The sequence below is a fragment of the Spinacia oleracea genome, chromosome 4 (genome assembly GCF_020520425.1).
Source record: "Spinacia oleracea cultivar Varoflay chromosome 4, BTI_SOV_V1, whole genome shotgun sequence".
NCBI lineage: Eukaryota > Viridiplantae > Streptophyta > Magnoliopsida > Caryophyllales > Amaranthaceae > Spinacia > Spinacia oleracea.
Window position 1 is genome coordinate 86820990 of NC_079490.1, and position 21147 is coordinate 86842136.

The 21147-nt window shown below is 35.4% G+C and overlaps 1 long non-coding RNA gene across 2 annotated transcripts; it reads left to right on the plus strand.

The window, feature by feature from the left end:
* Positions 1 to 17474: 17474 nt before the first annotated feature.
* On the plus strand, positions 17475 to 20423 carry LOC110784544 (uncharacterized). Of its 2 annotated transcripts, XR_002532317.2 has the most exons (4): positions 17475 to 17795; positions 17898 to 17987; positions 18764 to 18911; positions 20144 to 20423. It is a non-coding gene; the product is annotated as an uncharacterized lncRNA (long non-coding RNA). The 2 variants fall into 2 exon arrangements; XR_008918844.1 differs by lacking the exon at positions 17898 to 17987 and having other exon boundaries at positions 17478 to 17795.
* Positions 20424 to 21147: the final 724 nt, after the last annotated feature.

The following is a 21147-nucleotide window of genomic DNA, read 5'->3' on the forward strand; positions in this document are numbered from 1 at the left end:
AACATCAATTCCAATCCTAGCCCAAGTTTGCAAAGCCCAATAAATAAACCCAAACAAAATTACCCATAATTCTCTTCCCCTTCCCTTCACGTGAAAATCAAAACAGAAAAACCACCAAACCCTCCATTCACGTACGTGAACCTGCAAAAGAAAAAAAAAACACTCAGGTCTCTTGGTCCCAGCCGCCGCCAACCGACCACCGTCGTTCTTCCTCCTCCTGCGCCCGGTAATTTCACCTCCTTCCTCTTCTCTTTCGTTTTCTCTTTCTTCCATTTTATCCCCCTTAATCGCGGATTCTGTTTCGCACAGCCACCGCAGCCGCCGCACGCACCACCGCGCTGCCCCCCTAGCCAACCACCGTCCACATTGTTGCGCAAGCCGTCGCTGCTTCCCAGCCAGGCTGCGTCCTTCCTTCACTCGTTATCCTTTCCTCTTTTGCTCCTCTTTACTTCCTGCGGAAGTCAGTCACCACCGTTGCAGCCTCGCCGCCAGCCACGACCACCTGCCGCCGCGTGCACCAGCCATTGCCGCCGGCCAGCCTTCCCTTGAATCTTTATTTGGTTAATTTCTTGAACCCTAAGTAATTCAATTAAATATTATAAATTTATGTTATTAATTTAAGTTATGTTTTAATTAAATTGAATTTAGAATTTCTATGATTTAATTCGAATTTCATATTTTTATATTATGTTTAAATAGTAAATTTAATTTTCAGTTTATATAATGCATTGAAATAACGATTTGAATTAGTTAAAGCGGGAATTTTAAGTCTTTAATGGTTGGAAATCATGGTGGGATGATTAGGGATTTTGAAATTGATTGTTTCAACGTTCTAAGAACGTTAATTGGTCTTGGTGAAGTTTTTAAACGAGTTATATTGCTGAAAATTTAAGTATGGTATTTGCGAAAAGTTTTCAACGAATTTTAAACATCGAATTCAATAATTATGATGCTAGGAAATCAAATATTCAAGTTTTGATATTGGGGAAGGTTCTAAATATGTTTAGGATGTATTTAGATTGCTTTATTATGGTTGCGAAAGATTAGAAATTGATTGGGAATATTTGTTGATTGTTTTAGGCGGAGAATTCTCCCTATGTGACTTTTGAAAGTGTTAAAGTGGCCTATTAGTTTGTCTACACAAGGTACGTACATACCTGTGTGCTTGGAATGTGTGTTATTTGTTGAATCCATGCTGAAAGTTGTTGATGAACTTGATTATGTTGGAATTTCATGTTTAATATTGTTGGATGGACATGTTGAACATATATATTTCGTTATGAGGATTATAACATGTTAGTAGATGATTGATGCAAACAAGTTTGATTGGGAACACTAGATTACTTTATATATATTGATTCAGATCGATTGATTGGTGTTCCCTTTTAGCTTTTCACTACTTTATGAGGGCCGAGGACCTTGTTTAGTAAGTTGAAACCTTATACCCATATAGAGGGGTTGATCAGTATTAAAGGAAATGTTGGATTTAATTGGAATGAGTCTTGATTGACATCTCTGTGATCACTTACTTAATTCCAAGATAAAAACAGTGGAGAATAATTGTTGATTGTATGACTTATGTGATTGTTGAGTCATAACGGAGTTTAATTGGTAAAGCATGTAAAGTGAAACTGAGTAGCAATAGCTTTAGACTGTGCACGTCTAAAGTGACGGACAATCAGGAGTTGGGGTCATGGGTCGCCTATGGCTTTCTCTGGGCCGGATTGATCACCGGTTCTATTTATTCAAAAGTCCCTCGATATCGCAGGTCATTGGGGTTTACGGAGTCGCGCCCGTACCTCGTCTTCCTTAGTGAAGAAGAAGAAGTTTCTAGTAGACAGCTCAGTCCATTGACTATTTCAATTAAAATAATGTTAATGATACAAAGGTCTAGTTCAGTCAAATATAGTCTTCAAGTCAATATGTTTTGGTTATCCTTGCTTATGTTTTATTTAGTATCATGTTAGGATTGTTCGTTTAATAGAATCATGTTAGGATTATTATTGATTTAGTATGTAGTACTCAGCTTTGCTGATTACGTGCTTTTGTTTGTGCATGTTGATCATGGCTATGCCTTATTGATCCTGTGATGACCCAATCTTTGGTGAGCAGTCTCTAAGGATCAATAAGCATTGTCCATTTGCAGGTTTGAAGATGTTGCATCATTGGGATCGGGAATAGAGAGCTTGTATTTAGTTTTGATTTGCTAAGTTGACTTGGGTTTGTTTAATTGGACTTTAAACTTGTTAGTGGATCTTATTTTCGTTGATTGGTTTTGGGATTAACTATGTAATCGATTATTTATAAACCTAAAGTTAGTTTTATGTTTTTCGCTGCAAAATTCTGAATAAGCCGTTACGTTTTCACACGGGCGATAATGCCTTGATAATTCTCTATGTTTTATATTAAAAGAGTACTTTAGAAAAGGGAGAATTGTCGGGGTGTTACAAAGTGGTATCTAGAAGCTTATGGTTTTAATTCAATAATTTTTAGGCGCCTAAACTAGCTAGTTTCCTAAAATGAATTTTCTAGGATTGAGCTCCTACTCACTATATTATTCAAAAATGCGTACCTTTTTTTTGGGGGGGACCAAATTCATTTTATTTTGTTTGAAAGCATATTAATATTTCTTATGTAAGTTCGAAATTGACTTATTTTTTGAAACTTTTCGTTTATTCGAATTAAGTATGTTCTTTTTCTTTTCGAATTTAATTAAATATATTCGAAATAATAAAATAAAAAAAACAAAATCTTTTATTTTATTTATTCGTTTAATAAAATTATTTCTTACTAATCGTTCTTGTTATTCTTTAAATTTTTCAATGTTTGACATATTATGATTTATTATGAGAGATGGGTAATATAGGAAAGGGCATATAGGATAGAATTATATGTGCATTAGTAGCTAGTTAATTCTATCATAAGAAGTTAATTGTTATGTGCATGTGTTAAATGTTTGAGTGTTGCATTTAAATGTGCATAGAAGAAATTGTTTGATTTCAACAAACTTATTGTTTTTATTGAACTTTGATTATGGTTTGGTTATTATTAGTGAGACCTTAAGCTGTTTGTTCATGAATAAAATGCTTCTTTCCAAGTACACAAACATAGGATCCCTTGAGAAGATCGATGAAGAAACTCCTGGTCTATTTGTAGAGAAAGTCGTGTTTGGATGTGAATATTTTGGTAGGATACAAAACCAACCTATCTTAATGAGGGAAGATACCATAGCATCCACTATCGTTCATTGCTTACCTAACACAGTGCCATACCTAGAGCTCAGAGATAGGTTTAGAGACATGCATTTTGAGGATGAAATACCAAATTTGGCCAAGTATGGAACTAGGAATGGTAGGTGGAGATACGACTCAGAGATTATGACCACCATTATCGAGGCAGTATAAAGTGGTTTCAAGGAGGGTAAAGACATAGGGAGTCATGCTTGGGACGCATTTATTGAGGAGCCTATGGGAGTTGGTGTAAACAACGATCTAGAAGGAAATGATGTAGCCATTGAGAAAGAGAATGTAGGGATTGAGGCAGGAAATCCTAACCCAGAGGTCCATGATCCTACCATTGAGATCTCTAGTAAGGCGTGAAAGAAGATTCGGATCCGGAGGAAGAGTTCAACGAATACTGAAGATCTAGATTTCACTCCACAAGTTTCCAAGGAAAGAGAAGATAAGCAAGATGCCTTAAACATTTGAAGTTGTAATAGTTAGTTAGTTCCTTTATGTTTTAAAGAATAAGTAGCAAAGCTACAACAGTTTAAAGTTAAAGTAATATGATTTCGAGTTATTCTTTATTCTTTTCGAGGATGTAATAAACCTTTATAGAATTAGCAATAAAAGTTATATTCGTTTCCAATTTGAGAATTCCATAATTCGCCCAGTAGTAGTTTATGTTTATGTCATAGAACCTTTATTGTATTTTGAGGACAAGTGCGTTATTATGGTTTAGAAATTGTTGTTAACATTCTTTTGAGGAAAAAAATAAAAAAGGGTTGGATTATTGATTATCCAAAGGATCAAGAGTTTATTATGGGCACGCAAGGGAATGTTTTCTTCTTTTATGCTACTTTGTTATTCGTGATGGTTGGATTTTGTTCCTTGTTTCTCAGTTGAATGTCCTATGTGTGAATATCGTTCATGAATGATCGAGGAGATTACCTTGAAATAATTGTTGCACATTTGTAAATGATTGTTGCACATTCATAAATGATTGTTTGATTTACGTGAATTTTGTCTGTTGAGGCGATATTACGTGGTATAGGATACTATTAAGTGATGTTTTATACCTAAAGTAGAATATATATATATATATATATATATATATATTACTTCCAAGTCGCGTTCTAGAATGGCCAACAATAATGACCTAGCTGCTGTTATTCGCCTCTTGGCGGAAAAGCTGACCCTACCTTTTTAGAAAATCGGGTTGGAGAGTTTGAGAAATTGTTTGGGGTTTTGAATTGTCCTGAGAATATGAGAGTGGGTGAAGTTGTCAAGTACTTGAAAGATGACGTTGATTTATGGTGGAGAGAGAATAGAGTTAGGCTTAGCGCTGCGGAGAGATTCAATTAGGATTCAATTGTTACTGCCTTAAGGGAAAGTTTTACCCTACCTTTTATGAGAAAGCAAAAAGTTTAGGAATTCACAAACCTTAGTATGGGGAGCATGACCATCGATGAATACTATAGCAGACTTATAGCATGACCACCTTAGGATTAGGGGGGGAAACCTCTACATCTTTGGATATTGTGTATGGGGAAGCTGCTCATATTTATGGTTTGCAGTCTAGAAGGGACAAGAAAAATATTGTTGTTGGGAAGAAAAGAAAAGAGTTTAATGCTGGGGAAAACCAAGGGAATTTCAAGAGAAATATGAATGAAATGGGAATGGGAATGGAAACTTTCAAGGAAGGAACAAACAAGGTCACAACAATAGGAACCAATATGAGAGAGTGTATCACTGTAAGATGTGCAATAACAACCATCCTGGTAGAAACTGTAAGGGAGAATTAGTGACCTGTAACTATTGTCAGAACAAGGGGCATAGAGAGTATGAGTGCTTTACTAAGAAGAAAAAGGGTCAAAATGGTAATGAGAGTGTTAACCAGGGATAGTCAGGGTATAACCAATCAAGAAATCAGGGTTCGAAGCCTATAAGAGCGCATAACAACCAAGGAAACCTCCATAAGTCTGTTGATTAGAATAACAACCATAATAAGGCTCCGGGTAAACTGTTCGTGATGAGAAATGAAGCTGAACGTTTTGCAGACATAGTTCAGGGTACTTTTTCTATTAACTCTGTGCTAGTTAAAACGTTGTTTGATTAAGGGGTAACTCATTATTTTGTCTCGTCATCTGTTGTTAAGAGTCTAAATTTAGTAGATTTTGAGGTAGTTGATTTACTTGTTACTATACCTACTGGTGTAACCATAGGGTATATCAAGTTGTTTAAGAACTTTTCTTGGAAGATAAAAGATTGCGTTTTCTTTCTGATTTGATAGAGTTTACTCTGGGAAACCTAGTTGTAATTCTGGGAATGGATTGGTAAAGTTTTTACAAGGCTAAGGTAGATTGTGAAATTCATAAAGTAAGTTTAAGGAACCCTATGGGAAGGTCGACCTCATGTGGATGTTTTGAGAAGTCCAAGAACGTTTAGTGATTTCTGTAATGCAAGTGAGGAAATTGATGAATAGGGAGTGTGAACGATTTCTCTGTAGTGTGTTAGAGGTGAGTGAAGAAGTTGGAGTGAAAATCAAGTATGTTGCCATTGCGAGTGGATTCATTGATGTGTTTCCAAGTGAAATTGCAAGTATGTTACCTGTTAGAGCCCTTGAGTTCACTATAGAGTTAAATCCTGAAACGACACCTATAACTAAGGCACCATATAGAATGACACCTCCTGAAATGAGCGAATTAAGACATAGTTGCAAGAGTTGTTTTGTTAAGGGGTATATTAGGCCTAGTGCATCACCGTGGGGAGCTCTTGTGTTGTTTGTTAAGGAAAAGACAAGAGTATGGAATTATGCATCGATTTTAGGGAGCTAAACACCATCAAGAACAAGTATCCTTTGCCTAGAATAGATGACATATTGGATCAATTGAATTTGGCGAGTGTGTTCTCGAAAACTGATTTGTGCTTGAAGTATCACCAATTGAGGATAGCTGATAAGGGCCTAAGACCTCATTAGGACTCGTTATTTTCATTATGGGTTTAGAGTAATGTCTTTTGAGTTAACCAATGCACCTGCCATAATTATGGATTTGATGAATAAGATTTCCACGATTTCCGAATTAAGTTCGTTATTATGTTATTGATGATGTCCTGATTTATTCAAGGAATGAGAAAGAGCATGACAAACACTTGAGGATTATTTTGGAGACGCTTACAAAGAATCTAGTTTTTTTATTAAATGAAGTATACAAATCGTGAAGTCATGTGTGTATAAGTGACACCGACGGAAAAGTGAAGGACTAAATTGATTGAGAACTATGTTACGTAAGGGAATAAATTTAAGAGAAAATTTGAGTGGTCCAGGATCGTTAGAAATCATTCGTTGTCTGGAAAAGATGAAAGGAAATACATGAATTGGTGAAAGAGCTAAGGGTTAAGCCCAAAAGTTATACACCCCTGAAAAGCGTAATGAGGTTCGGTAAAAAGATAAAGTTTAATAGAAAGAGTTTATGTAGACCCTGCTAAGATTCAAGCTATGAGTGAGTGAACTACTCCAAAGAATGTGTCCGATATTTGAAATTTTCTAAGCCTAGATGACTATTATAGGAGGTTGTGAAAGACTTTTTGAAGAAAGAAAAACCAGTGACCAACTTGTTGAAAAAGGAATCGAAATTCAAGCGGAGTGAGAAATGTGAAGAAGCTTTCCAGATTTTAAAGGAATGTTTGACCTCCGCACCTGTTGTCGTGCAATTGAAACCGTATGAGACTAATTACCCTATGAATGACCTAGAGCTAGCTGCTATTGTGTTATCTGTGAATATTTGGAGACATTACCTTTACAGGGCAACATGTAAAATCCTTATCGACCATAAAAGTTTGAAATTTTAGCAAAAGGGTCCAGTTGAATCTTGGAGACAACATTGAAAATGATACTTCTTTCCACCCTACAACCGATGGTCAGCCTGAGAGCACTAACCAAACCAGGGGAGATTGTTGAGAGCATGTACTATTGACTTTAAAGAGAAGTTGGGAGATCATTTAGATTTGATTGAATTTTCGTGCATCAATAGTTACCATGCGAGCATTACGATGTCACATGTTGAGGCGTTGTGTGGAAAAAGTGTAGAAGTCCATTTGCTGGAATGATTTGAGTGAAAATATTGTATTGGGGACAGAATTCGTTGAAGTGGAAATATCCAAAGTTATTCCCTGAGATGAGTTACGAGGGCGTAACTCGTTTTCTTTAAGGGGGTAGAATGCGATAGAAATTCGCGCTTTTTACCTATTTTTATGGTATTTTTATGCATTTTATGCTTATTTTTAGCAACTTATACATGTTGATGCAAGTAATTAGATTCTCTGCATAAGAAAAGTGTGTTCATGAGTAACATAAACAACTTTAAGTTGGCAAAAGAGTGCACATGAGTGGCACAAGTACTTCTTTAGTATGAATAAGTTGAAAACTTTTGAAAAAGGTGTGAATTTCAGTGTCAAGTTTCGGGACGAAACTTCTTTTAAGAGGGGTAGATTGTAATCCCCCGTAAATTTATAAATGTTATTAATATATTTTAACGTATAGTTAATATATTTAAATAAGAATTTACGGATTTTAGAAATAAATATATAATTAACGTATATTTATTTTATTACATTTTGAATATTTTTAACGATTTATGCAATCTAAAATAATTTTAGAATTCTATGTTGAAAAGAATTTGGATTGCGAAAACGCGATTGAATTTCAAAAACAATCCTAACCGGTTTTGGATTCAAACAACATCAATTCCAATCCTAGCCCAAGTTTGCAAAGCCCAATAAATAAACCCAAACAAAATTACCCATAATTCTCTTCCCCTTCCCTTCACGTGAAAATCAAAACAGAAAAATCACCAAACCCTCCATTCACGTACGTGAACCTGCAAAAGAAAAAAAAAACACTCAGGTCTCTTGGTCCCAGCCGCCGCCGTCGACCAGCCGCCAACCGACCACCGTCGTTCTTCCTCCTCCTGCGCCCGGTAATTTCACCTCCTTCCTCTTCTCTTTCGTTTTCTCTTTCTTCCATTTTATCCCCCCTTAATCGCAGATTCTGTTTCGCACAGCCACCGCAGCCGCCGCACGCACCACCGCGCTGCCCCCCTAGCCAACCACCGTCCACATTGTTGCGCAAGCCGTTGCTGCTTCCCAGCCAGGCTGCGTCCTTCCTTCACTCGTTCTCCTTTCCTCTTTTGCTCCTCTTTACTTCTTGCGGAAGTCAGTCACCACCGTTGCAGCCTCGCCGCCAGCCACGACCACCTGCCGCCGCGTGCACCAGCCATTGCCGCCGGCCAGCCTTCCCTTGAATCTTTATTTGGTTAATTTCTTGAACCCTAAGTAATTCAATTAAATGTTATAAATTTATGTTATTAATTTAAGTTATGTTTTAATTAAATTGAATTTAGAATTTCTATGATTTAATTCGAATTTCATATTTTTATATTATGTTTAAATAGTAAATTTAATTTTCAGTTTATATAATGCATTGAAATAACGATTTGAATTAGTTAAAGCAGGAATTTTAAGTCTTTAATGGTTGGAAATCATGGTGGGATGATTAGGGATTTTGAAATTGATTGTTTCAACGTTCTAAGAACGTTAATTGGTCTTGGTGAAGTTTTTAAACGAGTTATATTGCTGAAAATTTAAGTATGGTATTTGCGAAAAGTTTTCAACGAATTTCAAACATCGAATTCAATAATTATGATGCTAGGAAATCAAATATTCAAGTTTTGATATTGGGGAAGGTTCTAAATATGTTTAGGATGTATTTAGATTGCTTTATTATGGTTGCGAAAGATTAGAAATTGATTGGGAATATTTGTTGATTGTTTTTGGCGGAGAATTCTCCCTAGGTGACTTTTGAAAGTGTTAAAGTGGCCTATTAGTTTGTCTACACAAGGTACGTACATACCTGTGTGCTTGGAATGTGTGTTATTTGTTGAATCCATGCTGAAAGTTGTTGATGAACTTGATTATGTTGGAATTTCATGTTTAATATTGTTGGATGGACATGTTGAACATATATATTTCGTTATGAGGATTATTACATGTTAGTAGATGATTGATGCAAACAAGTTTGATTGGGAACACTAGATTACTTTATATATATTGATTCAGATCGATTGATTGTTGTTCCCTTTTAGCTTTTCACTACTTTATGAGGGCCGAGGACCTTGTTTAGTAAGTTGAAACCTTATACCCATATAGAGGGGTTGATCAGTATTAAAGGAAATGTTGGATTTAATTGGAATGAGTCTTGATTGACATCTCTGTGATCACTTACTTAATTTCAAGATAAAAACAGTGGAGAATAATTGTTGATTGTATGACTTATGTGATTGTTGAGTCATAACGGAGTTTAATTGGTAAAGCATGTAAAGTGAAACTGAGTAGCAATAGCTTTAGACTGTGCACGTCTAAAGTGACGGACAATCAGGAGTTGGGGTCATGGGTCGCCTATGGCTTTCTCTAGGCCGGATTGATCACCGGTTCTATTTATTCAAAAGTCCCTCGATATCGCAGGTCATTGGGGTTTACGGAGTCGCGCCCGTACCTCGTCTTCCTTAGTGAAGAAGAAGAAGTTTCTAGTAGACAGCTCAGTCCATTGACTATTTCAATTAAAATAATGTTAATGATACAAAGGTCTAGTTCAGTCAAATATAGTCTTCAAGTCAATATGTTTTGGTTATCCTTGCTTATGTTTTATTTAGTATCATGTTAGGATTGTTCGTTTAATAGAATCATGTTAGGATTATTATTGATTTAGTATGTAGTACTCAGCTTTGCTGATTACGTGCTTTTGCTTGTGCATGTTGATCATGGCTATGCCTTATTGATCCTGTGATGACCCAATCTTTGGTGAGCAGTCTCTAAGGATCAATAAGCATTGTCCATTTGCAGGTTTGAAGATGTTGCATCATTGGGATCGGGAATAGAGAGCTTGTATTTAGTTTTGATTTGCTAAGTTGACTTGGGTTTGTTTAATTGGACTTTAAACTTGTTAGTTGATCTTATTTTCGTTGATTGGTTTTGGGATTAACTATGTAATCGATTATTTATAACCCAAAAGTTAGTTTTATGTTTTCCGCTGCAAAATTCTGAATAAGCCGTTACGTTTTCACACGGGCGATAATGCCTTGATAATTCTCTATGTTTTATATTAAAAGAGTACTTTAGAAAAGGGAGAATTGTCGGGGTGTTACACTCCCTTACTTTATCCTTGGTACGTGTATCCAACCTATAAGTATGGCATAAAAATTATTGTGCAAATATGCTGAAGAACAAATAGAAATTTCACTCATTCTCACAAATCAAACAAAGTTGATGGACTAACATAATTAATATTAACCCCTCAGATAATATTTGAACATATAATATTGTTGTGGTTTTAGTACGCATCACAATATACATATATACTGCATACAGTCTGCTCTCCACCTAACAACAATATATCTCCCTTTTCAAAAAGATACATGTCGCAATTTATACTATTTCTGCACTTTATTTCATCACATTTTTTTAGGCGTCAATATTTCATCACAAATTCCCATCAAAAACTTATACGTATATATATACAAAAAAGTAGAAGAAAAGTAGGATATAGTTGGAATCTATCTTTATCATATTATCTATCCTCTTATCATAATAAGTGGTCAATCATGGCAAGACTCTACTATTATTTATTTAATTAGTTAATAGGTTAATTATATATGATGACGCGAAAATTCTACATTATATATATATATATATATATATATATATATATATATATGTATATATATATATATATATATAAAAGAATAACATTCTACATGGACAGAGGGAGAGATCGAGAAAAATGAAACGGGACTGTAGATCACGTTGGATGGGTCTTACGCTATAAAATTGCGTTTTAGACGTTTATAGCACGGGATTAATATTGGCCGTTAGATTAAGGTATCAGAAACAACATGTTTTATTATGGGACAGCTCATGATGTTCATATCGATCTATTATACGCCTCTGCATCTAGCATTGGGTAGACCTCATACAATAACTGTCCTAGCTCTACCATATCTTTTGTTTCATTTCTTCTGGAACAATCACAAACACTTTTTTGATTATGGATCTACTAGCAGAAATTCAATGCGTAATCTCAGCATTCAATGTGTATTCCTGAATAATCTCATTTTTCAATTATTCAAATATTTCATTTTACCAAGTTCAATGTTAGCCAGATTAGTGAACATTTATATGTTTCGATGCAACAACAAGATGTTATTTGTAACAAGTAGTTTTGTTGGTTGGTTAATTCGTCACATTTTATTCATGAAATGGGTTGGATTGGTATTAGTCTGGATACAGCAAAATAATTCTATTAGATCTAATAAGTACCTTGTGTCAGAATTGAGAAATTCTATGGCTCGAATCTTTAGTATTCTCTTCTTTATTACCTGTGTCTACTATTTAGGCAGAATGTCGTCACCTATTTTTACTAACAAACTGAAACAAATGCTAGAAACGAACGAAATTGAGGAAGAAACAAATTTAGAAATAGAAAAAACTCCCGAAACGAAGGAGACTAAACAGGAAGAAGAGGGATTCACCGAAGAAGATCCTTCTCCTTCCCTTTTTTCGGAAGAAAAGGAGGATCCGGACAAAATCGATGAAACGGAAAAGATCCGAGTGAATGGAAAGGACAAAACAAAGGATGAATTCCACTTAAAAGAAGCATGCTATAAAAATAGCCCAACTTCTTATTCTGGGAATCAAGATATTTCGAAGTTAGAAATACTTAAAAAAGAAAAGAAAATCCTATTCTGGTTTCAAAAACCCCTTATTTTTCTTCTTTTCGACTATAAACGTTGGAATCGTCCAATGCGATATATAAAAAACAATCGGTTTGAAAATAAGGTGAGAAATGAAATGTCACAATATTTTTTTTATACATGTCAAAATGATGGAAAACAAATAATTTCTTTTACATATCCACCTATTTTATCAATTTTCTGGGAAATGATACAAAGAAAGATTTCTTTGGCTACAACAGAAAAATTCTTATATGATGATGAACTATACAATTATTGGATTTATACGAATGAACAAAAAAAAAAATAGCTTAAGCAATGAATTTTCTAATAGAATTATAGTTCTAGACAAAGGACTTTTTTATATAGATGTACTTGATAAAAAAACTAGATTATGTAAAAGTAAAAATGAATATTTACAAAAAAACCATGATCCTTTATTAAATGGATCCTATCGTGGTATAATAAAAAAAACTCTTTTACCTTTTATAAATAATGATGAAACTACAGTAAAAAAATTAATAGATGAAATTTTTATAAATAAAATTCATAGTGTTCTGGGTAATTGTAATAATTACCAGGAATTTGAATATAAAAAAGATCCATTTAAGAAAAACCCAATATCATCAAAAATTAGACATTTCGTAACTTTAATGAGTCAATTTGATAGAGAATCAACATTCAATCAAAAAGGGATTTCTTTACTTGCAGAACAAAAACAAATTGTTCAGAAGATCCAGAAATATTTTTCAAATTTTTAGTTGATACAATCATAACAGATTCCTTTACTCAAACAATTCCAAAAGAATCGATTGGAATAAAAGAAATAAGTAAAAAGGTTCCTCATTGGTCATACCAACTAATTGATGAATCCGAACAAGAGGAAATGGAAAATGAAAAACAAGTATCATGACCTCATCAAATTCTCTCCTCCTTGAGCGGAAAAGAAGTAGTTTATTTTACGGATAAACAAGAAAATACCGACAATCCTACCCCTAATACTGCTGATATATCTGAGCAAGCGGACGAAGTGGTTTTGACACGTTATCCACAAGAATCTGATTTTCGTCGAGATATAATCAAAGGTTCCATGCGTAGTCAAAGACGTAAAATAGTTATTTGGGAATTGTTTCAAGCAAATATACATTCCCCACTTTTTTTAGACAGAACGAATAAATCCTCCTTTTTTTCTATTACTTTTTCCAGATTAATTAAACGAATTTTTAAAAATTATATGGGAAAAAACCCAGAATTGGATATTTCTAATTATAAAGAAGAAGAATTAAAAAAAAGGAAAATCTAAAGAGCACAAAAAAGACAAAGAAAAAAAACAAGAACAAATACGACTAGACATAGCCGAAACTTGGGATACTATTCCAGGTGCTCAAATAATAAGAAGTTTGATATTACTAACTCAATCAATTCTTAGAAAATACATTATGTTGCCTTTATTGATAACAGGAAAAAAATATCGGTCGTATATTATTATTCCAACTTCCTGAGTGGTCGGACGATTTCAAGGAGTGGACTAGTGAAATGCATATTAAATGTACCTGTAACGGTGTTCAATTATCAGAAATATATATATATATATACTTCCTCCGTTCTGGAAATATCGCACCATTTGTTTTTTACACTATTCACACTACATCTTTGGCCATTTTTTGTGATTCGCACGTAAGGAAATTTTAGTCATGTGAGATCATGTTAGATTCGTATCGATATATATTTTCTAAATATTAATTTTTCATAATTTTTACTTGCACCCATTTTGAGATATTAAGAGTCAAAGTAGCGGTTAGATGAGTAAAAGTCAACCATGGTGCGATATTTCTGGAACGGAGGAAGTATATATTATTGTATATTAGATTATACAATATGTTGCATCTCCGTTTCTATATTTTTAGATATTGCAGTACTTACAGTGGCGAATCCTTTGAATTTTGACAAAAAAATAGCAAAATAAATATCAAAAAGGTTATACACATATAGCTTGCACAGTACTGGTACTTATGCACAGTGGGTGTTGTTTGAGCTTACACTTGTTTTCCCATTTTCATTTGCTCTCCTAACTCCCGAATCGATCATCATTACTTAGAATTTAGACTACAGTCTTGAGGAGGCAATTACTAAGTAGTACTCAAAGAATAGGTAGTAGTATATCAACTACCCACAAGGATCACCTCCAAGACAATCAACCAAACAATACAACTTCAATTCACCACAAATAATCCACCAAACAAATAACTTAACAACCAACCAATAATGGACAGCAACAATAGTCAAATGCGGAAGAACAAAATGCAATCAACAACACACAAATTATACGTGGAAAACCCCTTCGATGTGAAGAGTAAAAACCACGGGACTTGTGAGGAGTCCACCCTTGTCACCTTCTCTTATTATGATAAAATTGAGGGAAAAAGAACCCAAATCAGACATACAAAGGTTCACAACCACCAACACTTCCATACATAAGAGATCAACAATTAAGAGACAAGAGATGAAGACTATCACCAAAAACGTAGGTTCTGTCCAGCAACGATCACGGACAAACCAGAGCTCAAAACGACGATCCAACCGTTCAAAATGAGGCTCTATGTATCCTCAACAAGCTGACCAAAAATAGGTACGATCCGACCGTTCAATCTCCGGCAAAAAGAAGTTTTCTGATGGCTTCCCTGAAAACTACGAACACTCTCTTCTCTTTTTCTCCTCTCCTTTTTGAGTGTGTGTTGAATATGATTTTCTCCCTCAGCTAACCTAACTCCCTTTAGGTCATAACTAAACATCAAAAACACTCCAAGGCTTCTAAAATAAGCCATCCCATTTAGCCCCAAGTGGACTAAAAACATAACCCAACATTTTGGGCTCACAAACACAAGATAAATGACTTACTTGTGCAACAAGTGAGCTGGACCCACAACAATCTCCCCCTCCAGCCCATCACGGGGAAGACACGATCACTTGAACCTCATCCCGGCAAGCTTACTACAAAGCTCAACCTTGCTTCCGGGAACTACCTTTGTCCACATATCTGCACCATTCTTGTCGGTGTGGAATTTCTTCAACTTCATTCTCTTTTCTTCAATTACATCTCGCTACCAATTAATGATATCTAATGTCAATGTGTTTGGTGCGAGCATGATACATTGAATTCTTGCTCAAATACATAGCACTCTGACTATCACAGAACACTACATACTCACCTTGCTTCAAACCCAACTCTTGAAGGAACCTCTTAAGCCAAAGCATCTCCTTGCTTGCTTCCACTGCTGCAATATACTCTGCCTCAGTTGTGGACAAAACTACACATTTCTGTGGCTTGGATTGCCATGAGATGGCTCCCCCTGAAAATGTAAACACATAACCTGAGGTAGAATTTCTATTATCAAGATCACCAGCCATGTCTGCATCAGTATAGCCTTCAAGTATAGGTTTTTCACCTCCATAACATAGACTCAACTTGGAGGTGCCCCGCAAGTATCTGAAGATCCACTTCACTGCTTCCCAGTGAGCCTTACCCGGATTGGATAAGAAACGGCTCACCAAATCGACCGCATGTGCGATATCAGGTCTAGTACACACCATAGCATACATCAAAGAACCAACAGCAGAAGAGTAAGGAATGGATGACATAACTTCTTTCTCCTTCTCTGTTGTAGGACAAGCTCTCTTACTTAGCTTGAAGTGAGTAGCAAGTGGTGTAATAATAGGCTTAGCATGCTTCATATTGAACCTTTCAAGCACCCGTTCAATATACTTCTCCTGGGATAACCACAATTTCCCAGCTTTCCTGTCACGAGCAATCTCCATGCCTAAGATTTGCTTTGCAGGACCCAAGTTTTTCATGTCAAATGACTTGGACAATGCTTTCTTCAAACTTTGAATCATATATGCATCTTGTCCAACTATCAGCATATCATCTACATATAAAAGAAGGATGATGAAATTATCTCCAGGGAACTTTCTGAAATACACACAAGGATTGGCTGTAGTACGTTTATACCCATTGCTTGTCATAAACGAATCAAATTTTCGGTACCACTGCCTTGGTGCCTGTTTGAGCCCATAAAGACTCTTCTTCAACTTGCAAACAAGTTTATCTTTCCCTTTTTCTTCAAAACCTTCAGGTTGCTCCATGTAGATCTCTTCATGCAAGTCACCATGTAAAAATACAGTTTTTACATCAAGTTGTTCCAACTCAAGATCAAGACTTGCTGCTAAACCCTACACAGTTCTGATAGATGTCATTTTGACCACCGGAGAGAAGATCTCATCAAAGTCAATGCCCTTTTCTGGTTGCATCCCTTTACCACCAATTTGGCTTTGCGCTTCACTATCTTTTCACCATCTTTCTTGTTCTTGAAAACCCATCTGTTTCTCAAGACTTTCTTGCCCTTGGGAGGCTTCACTAGCTCATAGGTGTCATTCTTTTCCAAGGAATCCATCTCCTCCTTCATTGCATCGAGCCACTGATTTTTCTCATCATGAGACAACACCTCTTGATAGTTCTCTGGCTCTCCATCTTCACTAACTAGAATGAACTCTGAGCTTGGATACTTTGTTGAAGGTTTGCGCTCTCTAGTGGACCTTCGAACATGTGTATCCTCCACTTGAGGGGTAGGTTGCTCCCCCTGCTCATGGACCTCTTCATGAACCACTTCCTCATGTGCATTTTCCTCATGGATTTCTTCATCAGATGAAGACTCATCAAGATCATCATCATTATCAACATGATCTGGTTCATTATCATCAGGTTGTACCTCACCAACATCATCATGTGCATCATCAAGTACATCCTCAACATTCTCATTTGCTGGCTGAATAACAGGAGGAGTAGAAGTAGAACCATTAGTAGTATCAAAAGACAAATCTGAAGTAGAAGTGTACCTTGTACTCAGAAGATCTGCACCCTTCTCGTGCTCAAAGAATACTACATCTCTGCTTCTCACTACCTTCTTCTTTTCTGGATCATAGAGCCTGAAACCATACTCTTCATCCCCATACCCAACAAATACACATTGATTGAATTTCGAATCAAGCTTTGACCTCTGCTCTTTAGGCACATGCATGTATGCCTTGCTGCCAAAGACTCTCAAATGCGAATAAGTGGGATCACGTCCCTTCCATGCTCTCTCTGGAATGTCAAGACCAAGAGGAATCGATAGAGATCGATTAATCAAATACACGGCACATTGCACTGTTTCGGCCCAGAATGTCTTAGGAAGATCAGACATTCTAAGCATCACTACCTCAAAATCGGCCAAAAGAATCACTAATAAGAGACCTCTTTTGTAAAATAGGAGGTTTCTTAATAAAAGAAAGTTTCTTTAATTGAAATATAAGAGACCTCCTTTTAATAAAAGTGGTCTCTTTTTATGCTTTAAATATTCTATCCACTATAAGGAACCATTTTTCTATAGAGGAGGTTTTTTTTGTTTCTGACAAAAAATTAAACAATTTTAAAATTGAAAAAATTAAATAAGAATCTCTTCCCTAAACCGATTTTCCTTTGTTAATTTAAATAAAAAAAAGTGAAAAGAAAAAAAGTTTCGAAAGCCCTAACCCATCGTCCCCCACACACTTCATTTCTTCAGTTCCTCAACATTTCCTAAATTCCCCTTTTCTCTCTTGGAAAACTACTTCTTGAATTTCGCTGGTAAGTTGTATGCATCTCGTTCATAAAATGTTCTCATCGTATGAATTTCACTCAAGATTTTGGTGTGCAGCATCAATTGCAATCTTAATAATCGTTTGCACTTGAATTGATCTCGATCGAATTTGGCAGGTAATTTTTTCTTAAAATTTTGCTGGTAGTTTCATTTTATTTTTCGATTTGAATTGTTCTCAAATTTCTATTATAATCTCAATTTCTATCTTATATTTCCAGCAAATGGTATTTGGTGCTGATTAAAACGCAATCTTCGATCCCTAAAAACATCCAATCCCTAAAAGTTCTTTCGAATGTAACTTGTATGAGGTAGGATCTCAGGTTCTTTCTGTCTAATCACTCTTCTATTGTTGCTAAAAATTCTAATAATAGGAAACCGAAATCTTTAATTACTGCTAAAACCCCCAAATCGGCGCCTACAGTCAAGCATTTAAGGGGTAAATTGAGTGAAAATGGTGGAAATTTGGTAAAAATTTGTAATAGTTTGCGAAAAAAGAAAAACCTCCTACTAGGTAATGGTGGAAATTTGGTAAAAATTTCTGGAAGTGTTCTTAGGTTGAAAAAAAATCCTCCTACTCCTTGTTTGTATTCTTGGAAATCTGGGGGAAAATCCAGTTCAAGATCTGATCTTTCTGCTGTTTCTGGTGTTAAATTGTGTGAAAATGGTGTTGATATAACTCATGTGAGTAAAATTGGGCGTGGGTCTGATTTAGGTGGAAAGGAACCAATTTGTATTGATTCAATCAGCCTTATTCCGCCTATTCAGGCTTCGGTTTCGTCAAGGAGGTTCAACATTAGTGGTGAAAGCGACACCCACTACTTGTTCTGTTGATGGTCATGTTCTTTATGGTGTTAGTGATAACAGGAAATGTAGGCCTAGAGGGTTGCATACTATTGCGGATAATGACTAGTTTGGGTCTAGTAAAACTAACGTGTTTCGGGGTGAGTTTCAGTTTGGATTTCTTTTGACTTTTCAATTTGAATTGTTTTAAAAGTGGATAATTTAACTTATCACATGCTCATAGAGGTGGATATCATGTTCATGTTTTTTAACCCCTCGTCTTTTCTCCCCTTAAATTTTGTAGCCTAGGCAAAGGGGGAGTATTCTTCATGGTTCCCAGTTTCAATAAGCAAATGCAAGCACTTGAGCAATCAACACAATTGTAAGCATCGCAGATGATGGATTTTGGCTCATTGTTGAGAGGGTTCTGTTCTATATGGGCAACACATCAGGTACAAAACTGAAAGTTCCTTTTCTTGGTTTGTCTTCGTTTGCCTTGTTGTTAGTTTGTTATTGTTTTGCCTTGTTGTTAGTTTGTTACTGTTTTTCTTTGTTGTTGATCCAAGGATTTTAGTTTGTGCTGCTTTTACTACAATTATAGTTTCTTATATAGACTCTTAGTGCCGAATACAAATGTATAATCCTCTATTGTTGTTGCACCCTTTTCTTTTCAATGAATTCTGCATAGCTGATGAAACCAACAACTAGAAAGTAATTTCCTTTCCCTGCCTTTCTTTTTCGTCCATTTACTTCTTACCAAACAAGGCTTAGAAGTCTGAGAATACACTGACAATTGACTATTGTTTAGAGACTTCTCTTTTACTCAAGATCTTTCAATTAATCACTTTCATTATAGTCAATGTAAATGTTCTATTGATGTCTTGATGAATCTGGGATGGAGATTTTATAAATTTGGGATGGAGATTTTTGCAAAGATTGTTTCTGCACTGTGGTTAATTTGAATCATGAGTTGTCAGCGAAATTTCGATGGATAATTATTTGCCAACAGAAATGTGAAGGGGGGTTTCATTGCTTTCCACTTTTCACTGCTTTCCTGCGTTTTCAGGTGTCTTGGCTGTTTTTATCTTATATTTGATAAAGTAGCTAGTTACATCTGTATCATTTAACGGTCCAAATTGCTAGCTCCCGTTCATAGTTTTGCTGAATTTATATTCCGTTTCCTTTTTGTCTTCTCATTTTTTATTCCAATTAAACCACCTTTGGTCCTGTGGGAAATTTACCTAATACAGGCCTATTGTTGGTTAAACTTTGCAAATAGATTACAGTTTATGTAGAAGCTTTGGGTACTTTATGCCTGAGTATTTTTTTATGATGCCAATGTCAGCAGTTGCTCACCTTTGATAACTTGTGCCTACTGCATTTATGTGTATAGTCACTGGATATGTCAATTTACGCTAGTATCCTGCAGATATTATTCATCCCATGAGGCTTGAGTTTGTTGTTTTTGCAGCCTTATTTGTTTGATGAGTTCTGTTGTAGTTGTTTTGTTTATTCTTGGTGGTTTATGTTTGTGGTTGGTTTGTTTCTTTGGCTATTTGTTGTTTTGGCTGTTTGTTGTGTGCCTGCTATGTCATGCATGTATAAACTACGACTATTATAAATATCTGTCCTAGAACTACACCAATGAACACTACACTAATGCAAATTTTCTGATTTTTTGTAGTACTACAGTGGTACTACATATTCCCAAGCGAAGATATATTGTCGAGTTAAGGGATTTATGGGTTACCTATGAGTCCAACCTTAAAGAACTAGATGAAGAGTGAAGATGGTATGGATTATGAAGATGATGATGTGACGTAGGTGATTTATGACTTCATTTTAATTTTAGAATTTTGTATTTCTTTACAAAGAAGATTATAGGAAGAAATATTAATTATCTTTAGATGTTAGACATTTTTTGTGATATTTTTTGGGATTATTGAAAAGCAAGGTTTGGATTATTTTTGTATTATAAGTATGTTATACTTTTGTATATAGTACTATCAAGTGGAAAAACAAAGCTACATATATGCCTCGATCCCGAAATATAGGGTCGTACGTATAAAAAGAAATGTACGTACAATACCCGCCAACGCAAAAAAAAAAAAAAAACATAAGTAACCTCTTTTCCAGAAAAAGTGGTTTTTTAGGTATATTAATTATTTATGCTTAACACGATATAAGAGACCTCTTTTCTGGAAAGTTGGGTTCTTAAATAAAATTAAAGGGACCTCTTTTCGGTCAGAGATGGTCTTTTGGATTTTATAAAGAAACCACTTTTTTGGAATAAGTGGTTTCTTATAAAGGTTAATTAAATAATAAATTTAATATATAAATAACCACCTTTTTAGGGCAGGTGGTTTCTTATTTTTAATAAAGAAACCACCCCACAAAAGTGGTTTCTTAACCTAAGAGACCTGTGATTCTGAGACCACCTCTCATGAGGCCTCTTATGTGTTTTTAAGGTGGTTTCTTTTGGATTTTTTGAGGTAGTGCATGCACCTCACCTTCTCAACAATGGTTCTGTTCATCCTCTCAGCAACTCCATTGTGTTGTGGTGTGCCAGGCTCTGTCTTCTCATGTCTAATGCCATGTTCCGAGCAATAATACTTGAACTCATTCGAAGTATACTCACCACCATTGTCAGATCGAAGACACTTCAACTTTCTTTCGGTCTCCCTTTCT